Raw genomic sequence first — 17,129 nt, forward strand, 5'->3', positions numbered from 1 at the left:
ATTCAATTGAATTGATTTGACAATCCAGTTTAACCCAGACCTGAGTCCATGTACGGTTTCTTCCAACCCCTTTACAAGGAGGTCTCATGAATTTATTGTGCACCTCTTACCTATGACCTTAGCATTCAGTTGTTGGCACAATGTCCATATGTTGGAAGCTATAAATACATTGATCTGAGCCATGCTCTTATGGTGACTAATCAATCTTCACGACACTGGCTGCTGAAATGGTTGCCGTCATGGAAACACTGAAGGCGGGGCTTGTGATGGCTCGTGTAGATTCATTACACATGCAAACATACAAAGAGATGCACAGCCTTAATTTAATGAAATTATTACTTTTTTTCTTTTTCCGTACACACAACCCCATGCACACAAACACATCTGTATTTACACACACTCATTTTTGTACACACGGACATGCTCAAATCCTCACTCTCCTTCTTAGTATTTCTTATCATCTTTTTCTTCTTCAGTCTCACACCTACCCACACACACACACACACACACACGCAAATGTACTACAGCGTCAGCAGCAGGATGTTGGTAGGTCAACTTAAGGTCTGGCATTTTGTCCCAGCATATGATGCCTGTCTGTAGTTGACAACCTTGTTATCTGTTCCTCCTCTCTCCCCCTCCTTCTAATTCCCTATGTCGCTCAATCTCTCAGTATGACTGACGATCTGTCGTACCAAACGGTCGCAGCTATAAATGAATCATGAAATAAAACGTTTCTCAAACTGTCAGCTGGTCTGTGGCAGGCCTGATCCTCGCATTCAGAAAGTCAAGGGCGTAGAAGGGACTTGTTTTACTCTTGTTCACAACATTTTTGTTACCAGCAGCATTTGTTAGACAACTTGTTAGCCTTCACACACTGTAAGAAATTTGACAGCCCACCCACTTGCCCTCTTAAGGTGATTTTTGATGATCATGATATGTAAAACAACTGCTGTATTTATTGTGTTTTAAGTAGTTTTCTCATACAGCATGGCCTTGCAGTGCCATAAATGCTGACCATTTCAAGATACAACCACCACCACAGTAGGTACAATAAATGCTGCTGTCAGACAAAAAACCAACAGTTAGCTCCACAGCTCCCATTTCCCTTCAGACACACTCTCAAAGGTCCAGCCAATCAAATTCAGCGAAATAGTCCAAACACATTTTTACATCAATAGATAACCACGGACTGCCATTTGTTGGGATTCACATAAATCTAACTGGACATGTGAAGGCTTTTCTTCTAAGCATGCTTTGTGTTCTTCAGACAAAGAGAGCTATTTCTCACCTCAGTGACACCAGTCGTCAAACTTGATTGGCACAGGACTTTTACAGTGAGATGTGATTCTGTGATGTCACCAGGCAACTGTAGAAGGTCTGCTCCCTTCATACAGTCTTCCTCTTGCTCCTGAGCTGTCGACCAGCTCACACCACCTCTGGCTCCTGGGTCTTTGACTGGCCCAGACAGACCTCTCTTGTGGGCTCTGACCAACTCAGAGGCCCTTGCCCCTGAACCATCAAAAGGGGGGCAATTGCTCACAGACTCTCCTAAACTGAACCAGAGAAGTTAGAGGTGCAAGCACAAGGTTTGCAATTAACTTTCCAGCAACAACGAGGACCAAGTTGAGTTAGCATCCCAGCATCTAACTCTGCATGGATGAGCATCCAGCTTCCTCGGATCTGCACCTCTGGAACAAGGACACAACAAAGATTGCATCTGGAACCACAGCTCTTTCGAGCCTTCTGCCAGCTAACAAAGCAGCACAGCACAAAGCGACTCTTTTTTTCCCATCTATTCAAGGATTGGTAATGTAACAACTGGGCATTGCTTTATCACAGCTTTACAGGCTAAGCAAGACTGTTTAGGTTGTATGTGATTTAATGCTGTTTCTTGAGTGATTGTTGTGATTGTTTGCAGTTAGGTCATTGGTTAGTCGGCTTCACCACACCTAAGCATTTTTCAATGCTTTTCACGGACAATGTCTTGCATGCAACTAAACACTAACTAAATAAACAATGTGTGTGTTTCCACTGGCTGCGGCTGTGCTGCATTCCGGCTCCGTCTCAGCTCCGGCACTCTGGAGCCTTCCGAAACAGATACGCAGGTCTTCTGGTTAATTTTCAATCATATTTCATATTTCCCTGCACTACACATTGAAAACATCCAGTGGAAATCCAGCGTGAGCCCTACCCCTTGGCCCTACCCCTACATTTGCGCATTACAGCGAGGGGTAGGGGTGTCCCAATTCCTTTTTGCGTGTAGGAGTAGGGGGCATAACAAGGGGTAGTGGGTATAAAACTAGCCCTTTGGAGCAAGGGATTTCAGATGCTGACTTGCCAGTGAGGGGTAGACGTTGCCATGGCTACCACCGAGCAAGAGACAGGGAAAAAAGTTCATACATAGCTGATGTTACCATCGTCAAGTTGCTTGTTAGCTAGCTAGCTACTCGCACTATCTGGCGTCTGTCATCTGTCCCTGCTGTCTGTTTAATGTTGCACAAGAGTGAGTCAATAGTCAACCTCTGTTACGTCAAAAACTCTGAAATCCTTCAGGCTTTACTATTAAATTTGGTTATTGTTATTAATCTAATTATTAATCAAAATTCCAAATTGATAGTTTAGTGAACTTTTGAGACTGATATCTTTAACTGGCTATCATTTTCCCTTTTCGGGAATGGTGCCCCATGAGGTGATTTGATGTAAATTAAGTCATATTATTTAACATATTTGGTAACACTTTATATTAAGGTACTGTAATAAGCGTTAATTAATGCTTAATAAGCACCAATTAACCAGTTAATGAGCACTTATAAGACGGTATAAGATGCTTATTAACATTAATAAGACTAGACTAAGTGTTTGTTACAGCATAACTGACTGAGTTATTATTGCTTATAGGAGCATTATTAGCACTTAACAGAAACTTTGGTAACAGTTTATAAACCTATACTAAATATTAATAAGATGTCTATTTACATTAATTATAATTTATAAGGGTTAATTATAGAATAATAACCACATTTATTAATGGTTTATAAGACACTATAAGACCTTATAAGATGAAATTAATAAGGTGTTTATTAACATTAATGAGACTATAAGAAGTTAATATAAATGCCATATTACGGTTAATAAATGCTTAATTATGTACTTAAATAATGATCCTTTGCAGCTACAAGATCTAAAGTGGGAACAGTGTCGTATAAATGTTAATAAATTATTAATATGCACTTATTAACAGCTAATAATGTATCTTTGCAGCTACTGGATCTAAAGTGGGACCAGTATCATATAAAGGTTAATACATTATGCACTTATTAACAGCTCATAATGCATCTTTGCAGCTACTGGATCTAAAGTGGGAACAGTCTTGTATGAAGGTTAATAAATTATTAATATGCACTTATTAACAGCTCATAATGCATCTTTGCAGGTACTAGATCTAAAGTGGGAACAGTGTCTTGTTGACATTCATAAACTCTTTATTATGCACTCACTTAAGTTAGTAATTCTATTAATTATGCACCTATTGCAACATCCACATATCAATCATTATTTCAACATTAAAGAATTCTGATGCATTCTTTTGGACCTGCATTTGGACCTGCATTTTGTATAGCACCTTTCTAGTCATCTAGTGACCACTCAAATCGCTTTTTAAGACTAGAATTAAGACTTTCCTCTTTGATAAAGCTTATAGTTAGGGCTGGCTCAGGCTTGCCCTGTACCAGCCCCTAGTTAGGCTGACTTAGGCCTAGTCTGCCCGAGGACCCCCCTATAATACACCGGGCACCTTCTCTCCTTCTCTCTCTCTTTCTCTCTCTCTCTCTCTCTCTCTCGTATTCTATTACTGCATCTTGCTAACTCGGCCATTCTGGATGTCACTAACTCGGCTTCTTCTCCGGAGCCTTTGTGCTCCACTGTCTCTCAGATTAACTCATATCGCAGCAGTGCCTGGACAGCGTGACGAGTGTGGTTGTGCTGCTGCTGTGGTCCTGCCAGATGCCTCCTGCTGCTGCTGCCATCATTAGTCATTGGTCATACTTCTACTGTTATTATACACATATGACTATTGTCACACATGTATACTATACATACTTTCAACATATTGTACCACAGTAGCCAGAACTATGACTATAATATTATTACTTTCAATAATGTTGTTGTAAGCTACTGTCATTACCTGTATCTCTCGCTCGCTCTCTCTCTCTCTCTCTCTCTCTCTGTCTCATTGTGTCATGTGGATTACTGTTAATTTATTACGCTGATCTGTTCTGTACGACATCTATTGCACGTCTGTCCGTCCTGGAAGAGGGTTCCCTCCTCAGTTGCGCTTCCTGAGGTTTCTACCGTTTTTTCCCCCATTAAAGGGGTTTTTTTGGGGAGTTTTTCCTTATCCGCTGCAAGGGTCATAAGGACAGAGGGATGTCGTATGCTGTAAAGCCCTGTGAGGCAAATTGTGATTTGTGATATTGGGCTTTATAAATAAAATTGATTGATTTTACACTACGAGTCACGTTCACCCATTCACACACACATTCATACACTGGTGGCTGAGGCAACCATACAAGGTGCCACCTGCTACTCAGTTTTTTAACACACTCACACACCAATGGAACAGCCATTGGGAGCAATTTGGGGTTCAGTATCTTGCTCAAGGATACTTCGACATGCAGCCTGGAGGAGCCCGGGATCGAACCGCTGATCTTTCGATTGGTGGACGACCCGCTCTACCTCTGAGCCACAGCCGCCTTTTCACTCTAGTATGTTATTATTTTCTTTAGCAAAGGATCATGGGAATCTCATTTCCTCAAAATGGCATACTAAGACAAAGAGTTATTTGAACTTAAACATTTTTCATTCATTTCATTTCAATCATTTCATGATTCAGAGTTAGCTGCTTTATTCACTCGTGATGAGAATTCAGCTTACCAGTGGTGATGAAAACACAATATAATGACATATTTCCTTTTCATATTGATTTTTAATGCAACCACTATTGTCAAAAACAGGAAAAAAGGATTGGAAACCCTAATAGCTGAGTTCTAAAAGAAATAACAGATCTGAGTTCATTTGGCTTTTTCAAAAGTTTTGTTACTTAGATTGACTGTTTGGGAATACAGTGTTCCACAAAGCTCCCTGTAACCCATCAGTTTTCTGAAAGACAGAGACAAAAGTCTCAACATCAGCCAGGCCAAAGGTGGCCAGGTCAGTGATGTCTTCAGGCCAGTTGCTTAGGTCAAACATGGTGGCAGCAGCCTTCAAGACACCCATATCAAGATTGCCAAACCACGTGGTGAGGTTGTCACAGAAGCCATTGATTAGTTTATCTTTCATTTTGTGGAAGTCATCATCATCCACTTGTTTCAGTCAATCAATCAATTTTATTTATAAAGCCCAATATCACAAATCACAGTTTGCCTCACAGGGCTTTACAGCATACGACATCCCTCTGACATCCTGTTGAGTTTAACACCAGAGAAGGTGTTTCCGGGAAAAGGTCCCACTTCATCCAGGAACTGCTTCAGATGCTGACCTGGGACTGTCTGAAATACAGAAGAAAAAAACTTTTACTGTTACAATTGCTAAACATACACCATAGCATATTAATTCCTCTCTAGGGAGTTTATTTTGTTTACCTGCATGGCTATAAGAGCCAGGGTCGTCTTCTGCAGTCCATCTGACACCATCTGCAATGTCAGCCCATCCCTCTGAAAGAGAAGGCTCAGAATTAAACCCATAAACACATTTAATCTAACTTCCCTTGTTTTTAATCCACAGCCTATACTGAATTACTCTCACAATGGTTTCACAAGAGTAATAATAAAACACTCACACACTGGGCCTGGTACAAACTTCAATTGCCAAAATGTATGAAATGCTCCTTTAACCTTACTGACGTAGAGGAATGAAGTCAGGCTATGGCATTAACAAATCAGCAGGAGTTGGCATGAACATGACGCAGCCTATATCCATTAGCCTGCTCAACATAACACACAGCTCATCGATGCTCCTAACACATTCACTCTGCTCATCTTGCTTCACACATTTACTGTCACTCTTGTATCTCAACCATATGCATCTTCACACACATTTCACTCACTTTAACTCACAAAGAACGTCATTAGCGACTCACTTAGCTACCGAAGCTATTTCTAGCGGCACCCTCCACGAGCTGCGACACACACACACACACACACACACACACACTCGCACAGACTCTCTTAATCTTAAGTCAATGTCCCTGAGTGTCACAGTTACACACTAAGGTTCTGCTAAAACATACTACTGTTATCTGGGTGTTCATTATACTCAGCTTACCTGTAGGAAATTTAGAAACATGACTGGCTGCTAGTTCAAGCATGAACTTCATCTCTCTAGCTAAAGTTGCTAGCCTAATTATTACTGACTGAATGAACCGAGTACACCTCTTCTGATAACTGTAACGTTACTGTCATTATCATAAACATCAAAATTTAGAATACATAGTCACATTTTATAACTTTGTAAGGCCATCATGTGCATGATTAGCTGAGTTGCTAGTGTTAGCTATCGCAAAGAACTAGAACTAACCTTAGCTAAAAATCAACAAGCTAACGTTAGCCTATAGCCTACTTTAACAAACTAACTTACCACAGGGGCAGAAACAGATGAAACATTGTCTTCAGAGTCCCGAAGCCAAGTGTCGCATCCTACTCCAACTGCAGCGGCACTGGAGGGGTTTCATCATTCTTTCTGTGCTCTGATGAGGAGTGGCGAGCATAGCTGGTGAGTGGCACCCAGCGTGACCATCATGCGGTGAGTTAAGCTCCGTGTGTGCATGCGCGCGCGTGTGGAGCCAGATCAGGTGCAGCAAAAGCCACTGTATTTTTGCTGTTCATAAGTTTTTATTGAAATTATTCAAGCCGCAAAAGCCTTGGATACCCATACAATGACATTGTAAATAACTCCCATTTCCCTATTGCTTTGCCTTTTTTTTTTTTTGCTGTCCCGGAATTGTCCCAGACACATCATCTTTGTGTCCCAGTAACATTTTTTATAGTCCCCAGGACGTTTATTATAAACTATTAATAACACCTTATTAATTTAATCTGATAGGGTCTTATAGTGTCTTATACACCAGTAATAAATGTGGTTATTGTTAAGTAAGTAAGTAAGTAAACTTTTATTTATATAGCACCCTTCATAGTACGCGTACACAGAGTGCTTAACAGTACAAACAATAAGACCACAGTTCAATCAGTCACAATAAACGTGCAACCGAAACATTCTAGAAAACATACACACAGGCATATGGCAATGCAAGGTCAGTGCATGTAGAAGCATGCAATAAAATACATAAATAAATAAAAGTAACAATAGAACATGATCACATGGCACTGCAAAGCCAGAGGAAATAAGGTAGACAAGCTGAGAGAACAACAGAAAGCGACAGATAAAACAGTGGATACGGCCTAACACTCAAAAGCTAGTCTGTACAGGTGAGTCTTTAACTGATCCTTGAAACTATTTACTGACAGGGCAGATAGCAGAGCTGGAGGGATAAACAAACAAACATGGCAGCACACTGGTAAGTTAAGACAACACTGGTAAGTTAAGACAACACGTTTACATGTCGTTTTCTATATGTTCTCTGACATTTATCCTAACGATATGAGGTGGTCTTTGTGGAAAAAAAGCTTGTTAGTGGACTAACTTTGCACTTGAAGGTATACCCGTTCACTTACGTTTTAACAGGTCTGACGCTACGGCTGTATCTAGGCTAACGACTAACATGCTAACTATTATTTCTATGTCACTAGTCACTTGAAACAAATTTAGGACGATAGGAGACGGGTTGAAATAAATCGAAATTTCCCTTTAAGGCTTAAGTCCCAACAAATGGTGCCACCATGTAAAACATAGCACTGGTGCCTCGATCACAATAAATAGTATCCCCTCTTTTACAGTATCACTTGTATGATTTACAACATTAATTGTGTCCCTCCTTGAGGCCCAGAATTGTTCCCTACATTAGCCCTTTATGACGTACCATAGAACAAGTCCGCCAGAGCATATCTTTACAATTTTACCTGCTGTAGGGCCGTTTTTTTTAGTATTTTAATATGCTATACATCAATATAACCCTTAAATCCCAAATTTTAATAATATGTGTGGACATATGTCCATACTAATGAAAGAAATTGCTAAAAAAAAGTGCAATAAACCACAAAAAAAATCATTTTTGTTTTTACACATATTTTTCTAAATACAGAAATATCATGGCTGTATCCCTCAAAATTGTAAATGTAAAAAAGTTGCACAAAATACTTTCAAACCACAGAAAATTTATTTTGAGTGTTTTCATAACTTAATTTTTGAGATACACTCATTTTTCTAAAATGTGACCAAAACGAAAGTTAAATGCACATTGTGCACAATTAGCAAAAATACAACATGTACATCAAAATAAACTATTTACAATAGAACAACCAAAGTTCCAAGTTCAAAGTAAAACATTACTTTTCAATAGCACCAGGGGAGCTGTGATCGGTCTTGTGGCAGTTCCTGTCCACGATGAGCAATATTTTTTGCTGCATTTTTATTGGTGTTGGCACACAGTGTTTTGATGACAGCCCAGTGAAAGTACATCCTGAACAGCTCAGATGGAGAGGGATTGTCCACATACTGTGATAGAGGTGGCTGCACACCTGGCCTCCTTTTGGGCAGAAAATGTAGTAGGGGATGTGGCAAGATGTTAGGCTCCTTTTCGGTTCTCCAGCCAGCTGCATCACCAGGGAGTGTCTCTGACCTGGAGCCTCTGTTTGCTGGAGACCGACTCCTTCCTCCCCCTCTGCCTCCCTCCGGGGTGCAGGGCGAGGAGACCCCCACTTCCTCCTCCTCATCATCGTCAACTCTGCACACAGATGTTACACAGTGTGTTAGATGTGTTCAACATGAGAGTAATACAATAATGGTGCGTATTTAGTGCAAAATGCTTTCAGTTGTGTTACATATATATTTTCTTTAGTTTACTCTAACTTAAAAACAAACAATATTTCATGAATATATACATACATGTCATAGGAGGAATCTCTCCCTTGGATGAGGTCGGCTTCATCTCCACTGTCGGCAGAATCCGGACCAGATGAGTGGACTGAATCTTCATCCGACGCTGTAATAAGCTCGAAAGCTTCGCGCCAGAAGAAAAGCCGTTTTGCGCGTCCGGGTTGTTGCGGTTCCATAAATATATGTGTGCGAGTGTGTGGTGACCCAGAGGAAATGAAAATTCAAAAAGAGATCTCAAAAATGTTTCATTTATTTCTCCTAGACAACTATGAGATCTGTGTGACACTAAACTGAGACTAAGGTGTATTTCTTCTGTCTCTCACTTTTTTCTCCTGAGCAATAAGATGCACTAAATCTCAATTTAGTCTCCGTTTAAGTTTCAGAAGAGATCTCATCAAGCTCTAATATAATTCTCAGAGTTTCTCAACTTTTGTGTCTTTTTGTCATTTCAGACAGAGAAATCAGAGAGCTCTCTCTATGAACTCAGTTTACTCTCATCTCAGCTTCAGTTCATGCATCTCATACTAAGCTCAGACAGAGCAAATGAAGAGCTCTCTGCAAGCACTCATTGAATGCTCAGACTTAGATAAGTGTTTTGGTTGTTTTTAATCTGATATCTTGTTGACTTTATTGTAATCCACACAATATTTTTTTAAATGATGTAATATTGTACGCAGAATGAATTGATTGAAAATGTATGATTATGTTTTCTATGAATAATTCTAAGTATTCAACTGCACGTAATTCAGTTGTTTTCATGCACCACAAAAAGCACATTGTAAAATAAAAACAACAGCAATTCATTGGTAACTTGAGGACTATAAAGTTACTATTGCAACAAAGTGCAATATCAAAATAAGGCCCTGCTTATTTATTTCCTCAGATGTCATTTAAAAATACCACTACCACTATCATTGCCTCCAATAGCGGACACATTTGTGAATATACAGTTATGAAAATAAGAACAGAACAGAAAACAGAATGCTACACTTCTGACATTTGTATTGTGGAATTTTGGTTTACATAACTGACAAAACCATGTATAACAATATTTTTCACTGGACATCTCAATAATCTAACATTTTGGGGATGACTTGCACTTAAATAACACATGCACATGGAAAATTCAACAAATAGTTAAGTATGAGTAAGTTATAACCGTCTTTCAAGTTCATAAAATTAAATCACCATCAAATAATGTAGTCTTTAAGACCAGGAAAATACAACATTTCAGCTGTATCAAAGTCAAAAACTCAGACCATTACTTCTGTCAATGTAGTATATTCAGATGACTGTATCTTCTTATGCTGAGCCCCAATGGGACTTTTTTGTGTGACAATAGATTTCTCCATGTAAAACTGTTGTGAGATCACGGGCATTTGTCTAGGTATGGCATCACAATACTAACTATCTGTCCATCAACTTGAGACTGTACATTTTCAGTAAGGAATTTCAACTAGGTGGAAAAATCATGAGGTCTTCGGTTCACAATAAGATCACATCTTTGACTTCATAATATGTTTAGTCTCTGTCACGTTTGTTAGGGAAATGTGCAGCAAACACAATACCAGGCATTGAGGACAAATCAATTTGCCCAAAATACTGTCAAGTCCAGCTACTGTCCTCTTTACAGGAGGAAAACACAGACCTTTTTGAATTTCATCCCTGACAAATAACGTTACTCCATATAACAAGAAAGACTAAAACCTTAAACTAATAAAAACTAAACCAAAACTTAGGATTGAAAAAAAAACAACAAAAAACAAAACAACTGAACCTAAATTGAAAACAAAAGGTCAGAATGAAATAAAAATAATAACTAATTATAAATGCTAAACTATAATAATCTTGGTAGGCCAGGCCTATATGTACATAAAATCATTCCAGTGATTAAAACGTACCAGTAGCAGATACTTTTATGCTTTTTCTTAGATTTGGCTACTGTCAAACAAAAAAGTTAATTCATTCTTTAGAAACAGTGTAGCTTTATCCACTCACAGCTTACAGAAGCTGCATTTGACTCAAAACAGCTGTGAACCGTGAACCCTGAACTGTGAACCCTGTAGATGATGCAGCCACAGCGTCAACATCTAATTGGAAGAGAGCACCATCAGTCATACATGCTGCATCGTGATTGGTTGATTCACAACGGGGGCTGACTTAACGGTCGGAGAACAGTTAATTCGCTAACACGGGCAGGAGGAATGGTGCAAGAAACTGTCACAGGATGAAAAAGAAGGTAAGCTACATGTTTGTCAAACATTATATGGGTAAAAGTTTGTAACATTTGGATGGTGAGTACTTATGTTGGTTCTGATACTTTCTGAAGGAACTGGTCGACATATGTAGCAAATAGTGAAGCTACTGTACCTAGCTAGGCTATAAGCCAGGACCACATGTGGCTCTGAACTTGTTATGGCGCGTGTGTGTGTCCACGAAGCGCCAGCGTCCTCTTTCAGTTGTTCCCAGTGAGCAGAGAGCTATGCATCTCTTTTCAGAGCGCTCCGAATGCTTCTAGTTGGAGTTACATGAACTCTTCAGAAAGGCGCTGGTATCTTCACTGCTGCTCTTGCGACTCGTCACCATGGTAACCAAATGCCCCCCACCTAAATGTCCACTTTATGTAAATAACATGCAGTTTGGAAAAAAGGATGTAATTTTTTCATTTAGTAGGAATATGTGTTTGTTTCTTTCGCCTATTCTAAAAAGGTGTATTTGATTATTTTTACACACAGCTGGCCCTAGACTGTCCTGCAGTTACATAAATCATATATGACTGGACAGCTTAGGCTCTTGTTGTTCCAGGGAGCCAAAAGTGTATTCATATGTGATGAGCCTATCTCCCATAGTAGCTACTGCATTGTAGTGAGACCATTAAGACCATTTCCTCTAGATTCATGCAGCTAACATTTATAAACTTGAGATGTAGGACATTGAGAAAGTGCATCTGTCCAAGTTATGTTATCAATAAGCAGGAGTTTCCGAGCAATGTCCAGAACAGAAGAGCTCAACAACTTATCCCAGTAAAATGCAATTTTAACAGAAATCTCAAAAACATCAAATGTCACAGCCTGGATTTTTCTATGATGTTCCTTTAAGGTCTCTGTGTCTTATTGTGGTGTGTCTGGTGGATTTTAGATCATGTGTTTCAGTTCTTGAGTGTTGATATCTGAAGAGACCCTGTTGCCACTTGATTACTGATTTTAGGATTTAATTGTTTCAAATGTATTGACAATTTACTGAACAGTTTCAGCAGCCCAACATTAAAAAAATACAAAAAAACAAACAAACCGCAATTTGAGACAAGGTGACAAAAACAGAAGAATATGAAGAACAGAAATAGAGACAAGAAAGACACATTTTTAGCTGTGCTAAGGTCTAAGAGGATTAGAATTGAGACCAATAAGATATAGTGGCATGTTTAAGTAAGATTATGATTTTTAGCCTGTACTGGTTTACTCAAAATTTTCATTATTTACTCTGTGTTCATTTTCAGGATGTTTTGTATTTTTGACATTTGAAGATGGATACACAGCAAAGATTTTTAATGCCTGTGATATACTAAGCAAAGATGATAAACCCATTGCTTGCTTCAGAGATCTGAAGCCAGGAGAAGAAGTACTTGCAAGATGGTCTGACAACAAGTTCTACATTGCTACAGTGGACTTCATTGGAACAGCTGACAAGACAGTGGATTTCAAGAAGGGCACAAAGAAGGACATGAAAAAAAGAGATGCAGCTGCTCAGAGATCCTACAACCTTCCATCCCTGTCTCAAGCAGGTCAGTCCTCCTCTGCACAGCATCACCCAAATACCGTGGACCACAATGTCATCCAGCCTCCAACTGCCTGGCCAGTGTACAACCTCCACCTACAAGTCATCTCCACCTACCCAGCCACATCACCGGCCTCCACCTATCCAGTCATCTCCACCTACCCAGCCACAGCACCGGCCTGTAACTGCCTGGCCACTGTACCAGCTTCCAGTTACCCAGTCATTGCCACATACCCATCCATATTACTAGCATCCACCCATCCAGCCTCTCCACACCAATACACATAAAAACCCTGCTGTTCTTGGGGACCAGAGCCAGGCTAGTATGTCTGAACTTAAGAATTCTTCAAGCTCATCTGGTACACCTGAACATGAGAATTCTTCAAGCTCAACTGCAGGTACTATAATCACCGAGCGTGATCCAATACCAGATTATGGAGAACCAATTCTCAGACCGCCTGAATCAACAGAAGACAGATCATGGAAGCCATGCAGGGCATGCAAGGCAGAGGTGGCAAAATTAATGGAGAAGGACAAACTGCAGGATGTGCTGTGTGGTATCAGTAAGTACATTTTGTCTCTCTGTTGCAAATTTACACCATTTCAGGATTTCATTGTTCAACACTGTTCATTTTTCTCTCACAATTTTCCTAAGGTACCCAATTGCTATTCAGTACACACAAGCACTGTAAAATGAGTTATAATGCAAAGAATGCGGGCAATAATCAAGTGTCACTGATTGTAGAACATTAAATTCTAATTTTGTTTAATATTGATATATGTAAAGTTCGACTAAATTTTGTTACTTTGGACATTTGGGAGTTATTGGGTGCTTAAGCTCAAACTTAAAAGCTTTATATTGTTTGGTAAAAATCTTAGCCCATCATGAAATCTTTGGGTTTTTTTAAAATGTGTCCCCTCCTTTTCTTGACTTTATGAATGCTGCTGTGTCCCTGTAAAGTAATTCATCTTTTGTGTCACAGGTGGTGGCCACATCAAGGCATTAAAAAGCTTTCTGGACAAAGTGGAACAGATCCAACCTCAGACTGGTGTTTGGGCTCCAAAAAACAGATGTGGGAAGCAAGAGCTGTATCCAGAAAGTGGCCTCTTCCTCACCTCTACCCACCTGGCCGCAATCCATGCAGAAGCAAGGAAGGACTGCCTTCGCTTATTCCATCTTCTTTTCGATGAATTCTTTAATGCAGAGGAGTGCCAAAATGCTGTGGTGTTTGGGAAACACGGAAAGGTGCCAGATGGGAAGACAGTGCTGGATAAGTCCAAAGTCGTTGGGATTCTAAGTAAGTACATTACTCATTTGAGAGTTAAAAAAATTTATGGAAATGTAATGGAAAAGTTTTGGAAATTCATTGCTAAAATGTGTGGCAACCCAATATAGAGAGCCAAAGTCACGCCCACGGTGGATCCCTTGGGACCTTATTTTGGAAAAAAACAAAATGTATGGCAGTGAACGGCAAGAGACAACTAATCTTTTGATCCTGTTTGAATTGTGTCGTGAATTACACATGATGTTTGTCAATTTACAGTATAACTTTACAACTCTAAAAGTCACAGTTTGTTGACAAACTGTATAACATTGTGAAAATATGTAATTAGACTACACACTACACAGTTGCATAAGTGACGTCATGCTACCCAGAGCTGCTGAAGCTAGCGTTAACATGATGCCTGCATGTTTAGTTCCAGCATGTAGTCATTTTTTTTTTTTTTTTTTTTTTTTTTTTAGGTAACATTAGAATATTGATTAATATAAATTGACAAACATCATATGTGTAATTCATGATGCAATTCATGGGATCAGAAATCAAGTTCCCTGCCTTACATATTAGGGGTGTCATGATTCTCCAAGTCCTCAATTCGATTTGATTTTTGATTTTAAGGTCACGATTCAGTTCAATTCTCAATCTTTTTTTCTGTTTTTGCACAAATGGCATGCCACTTTAAGACTAGTCTAATCTGGGATCATTAGTTTTATGCCATGATAACTCATATAATTTTTAATTCTTATTTCAAAAGATGGTCTACATGGTGTCATGAGTGATATAATCTCCATTATTTGTTTGCAGTGTACCACACTAAGGCCTTTTTTGTTAAATTTAAATAATTTATTAACAATATAATGAAAGAATAACTTGTTTCACCAGTCAGTTGGGAAATAACTAACAGGTTTTAATGTTGACAACACTAACAGCAACCTGAGCCTCTAACCCAAAGCGGTGCTAGATTCTATATTGGGCCTTTAAAAAGCAAGAACCAGAGATTTTTTTCCACAAAAATTCTACTTGTTTAATTTTAATTAACAACTAATCAACTAATAGTTACAGCTCTAGAAAATCAGTTTAAACATCAACTTAAGTGTTTTTGTTCAACAATGCTTCAACGACCTCAAGTACTGCTTAACATGCATCCAACCATCAAATTTTTCATCCTAAAGAAGCACAAATCATTTTCAAAAATGAAGTTGTCCTAATTCTAGTTTTTATTTCTAGTTTGTTTTCCCTCTTTCTTCTGCCCCTTCTCCTCACATTCAACACCATCAAATTTGTATCACGTAGCTACATTTAATGTTGAGATTGTTTCAGTGACCTCAAAGTTTTACTGAATTTCCTCATGCGTGAATCATAGAGATATTACAACATGACTTTTGTGATATCAGGATAAAAAAAATCTCAATAGTGTTGTGGTAACTGTTGTTACATTATGCAGTTTGTAATTTGTGCTTTCTTTTCTTTCTTTTATTCTTGCAGCTTACATCATGTGCTGTTGTACACTGGATGGATGGACACCGGTTGAGAAAAGTAAGATCAAAAAAGCTTTCATAAACAAATGCCGCATGAGGGGCACAAACACTGTGTAAATTCTTGAATGTGGCATACTGGAGTGATGGACATTTGTTGAGGTGACCCTGTTCAAGAAAGCCCTGTATACAAATGCTGCATGAGGGCCTTAAAGACTGCAAGCTGTTGAATGTTGTGCATTGTTGTAAAGCTGTGCTAATACTGCTCAAAACACTGTTAGAGACACTGTTATTCTATTTTTAAAAACATAGCTTTACTGAGAAGAGGCACATTTATGTTCAGATTTTATAATGATGACAATGTTGGAGTAGCTTTTGCTGTCTTTAAAGTGTTAACATGTTATTACAGCTACCCGAAATACTCAATTGTGATTGATTAGTAAGTTAAAAGTACAATTTTTGATAATTTGAAAAAGCTAGCACCTTATATTCCATACTAGAGTGATGGACATTTGCTGAGGTGACCCTGTTCAAGAAAGCCCTGTATACAAATGCTGCATGAGGGCCTTTAAGACTGTAAGTTGTTGAATGTTGTGCATTGTTGTAAAGCTGTGCTGATACTGCTCAAAACACTGTTAAGAGACACTGTTACACTGTTTTAAAAACATAGCTTCCGGCCGGATGTAGAGCAGAGCACACGTGTGAGGAGTCGCTCCCAAACAAATTGCGCTTATTTCTCAAATTAAAACACTGTTTATTGTTGCAGTCGAGCCTACACCCGCCTTTTATAACGACAGTTCAAGCTACTTCAGCCTAATGCCAAAACAACTGAAAAAGGTAACTCCGGAGACTCCTAATCCTGCGGGCTCCTCGGAAAGCTTGGGAAACATGGCCGCTAATACGGAGGAACCTGTCTCAGCCTCCCTTTTAATCAGTGAACTCAACAAACTCAGAACAAGCTTTTCAGCTGAATTGGCGACTGCCCTGTCTCCAATTCATACTGCACTTGAGGCAATCCAGCTCACCTCAGACAACCACGGGCGAACTCTCGCTACCGTTGAAGCCTGCCTCTCGGATCACAGTGACAGGATTACATCGATGGAGGCAGCTCTCACCGAGTTAGCCACTGAAAACGCATACCTCAAGGCGAAAGTGGATGACCTGGAGAATCGCTCCCGACGTCTGAATATCCGTATTGTTGGTGTGCCTGAAAGTGCCGGACCGATATCTGCTAAGTTTGTCTCTGAGCTCCTGATGGGAATGATGGACAGCGAGAAGCCGCCGGAGCTGGACAGAGCGCACAGGTCCCTGCACCCAAAGCCCACACCGGGTGAGCATCTAAGGGTGATAATAGCCCGCTTCCACCGTTTCCAGGATAAGGAGCGCGTAATGCGCTGGGCAAGAGAGAAAGGCCAGCTGCTCTACCAGGGCAAGAAAATATTCATCTTCAATGACCTGAGTGCCAACCTGGCGAAGAAACGGGCTGCGTTCAATGACGTGAAGTCTTCCCTCTACAAGAAAGGCGTCAAGTTCATCATGCAACATCCAGCTG

General features: G+C 39.6%; 1 long non-coding RNA gene across 1 annotated transcript; it reads left to right on the plus strand.

The window, feature by feature from the left end:
* Window positions 1-11,223: 11,223 nt before the first annotated feature.
* Window positions 11,224-15,978, plus strand: LOC144467061 (uncharacterized). Its single transcript, XR_013493434.1, has 4 exons — window positions 11,224-11,287; window positions 12,545-13,385; window positions 13,806-14,120; window positions 15,588-15,978. It is a non-coding gene; the product is annotated as an uncharacterized LOC144467061 (long non-coding RNA).
* The last annotated feature ends 1,151 nt before the right edge of the window (window positions 15,979-17,129 follow it).

The sequence above is a fragment of the Epinephelus lanceolatus genome, chromosome 15 (genome assembly GCF_041903045.1).
Source record: "Epinephelus lanceolatus isolate andai-2023 chromosome 15, ASM4190304v1, whole genome shotgun sequence".
NCBI classification, from domain to species: Eukaryota; Metazoa; Chordata; class Actinopteri; order Perciformes; family Serranidae; genus Epinephelus; species Epinephelus lanceolatus.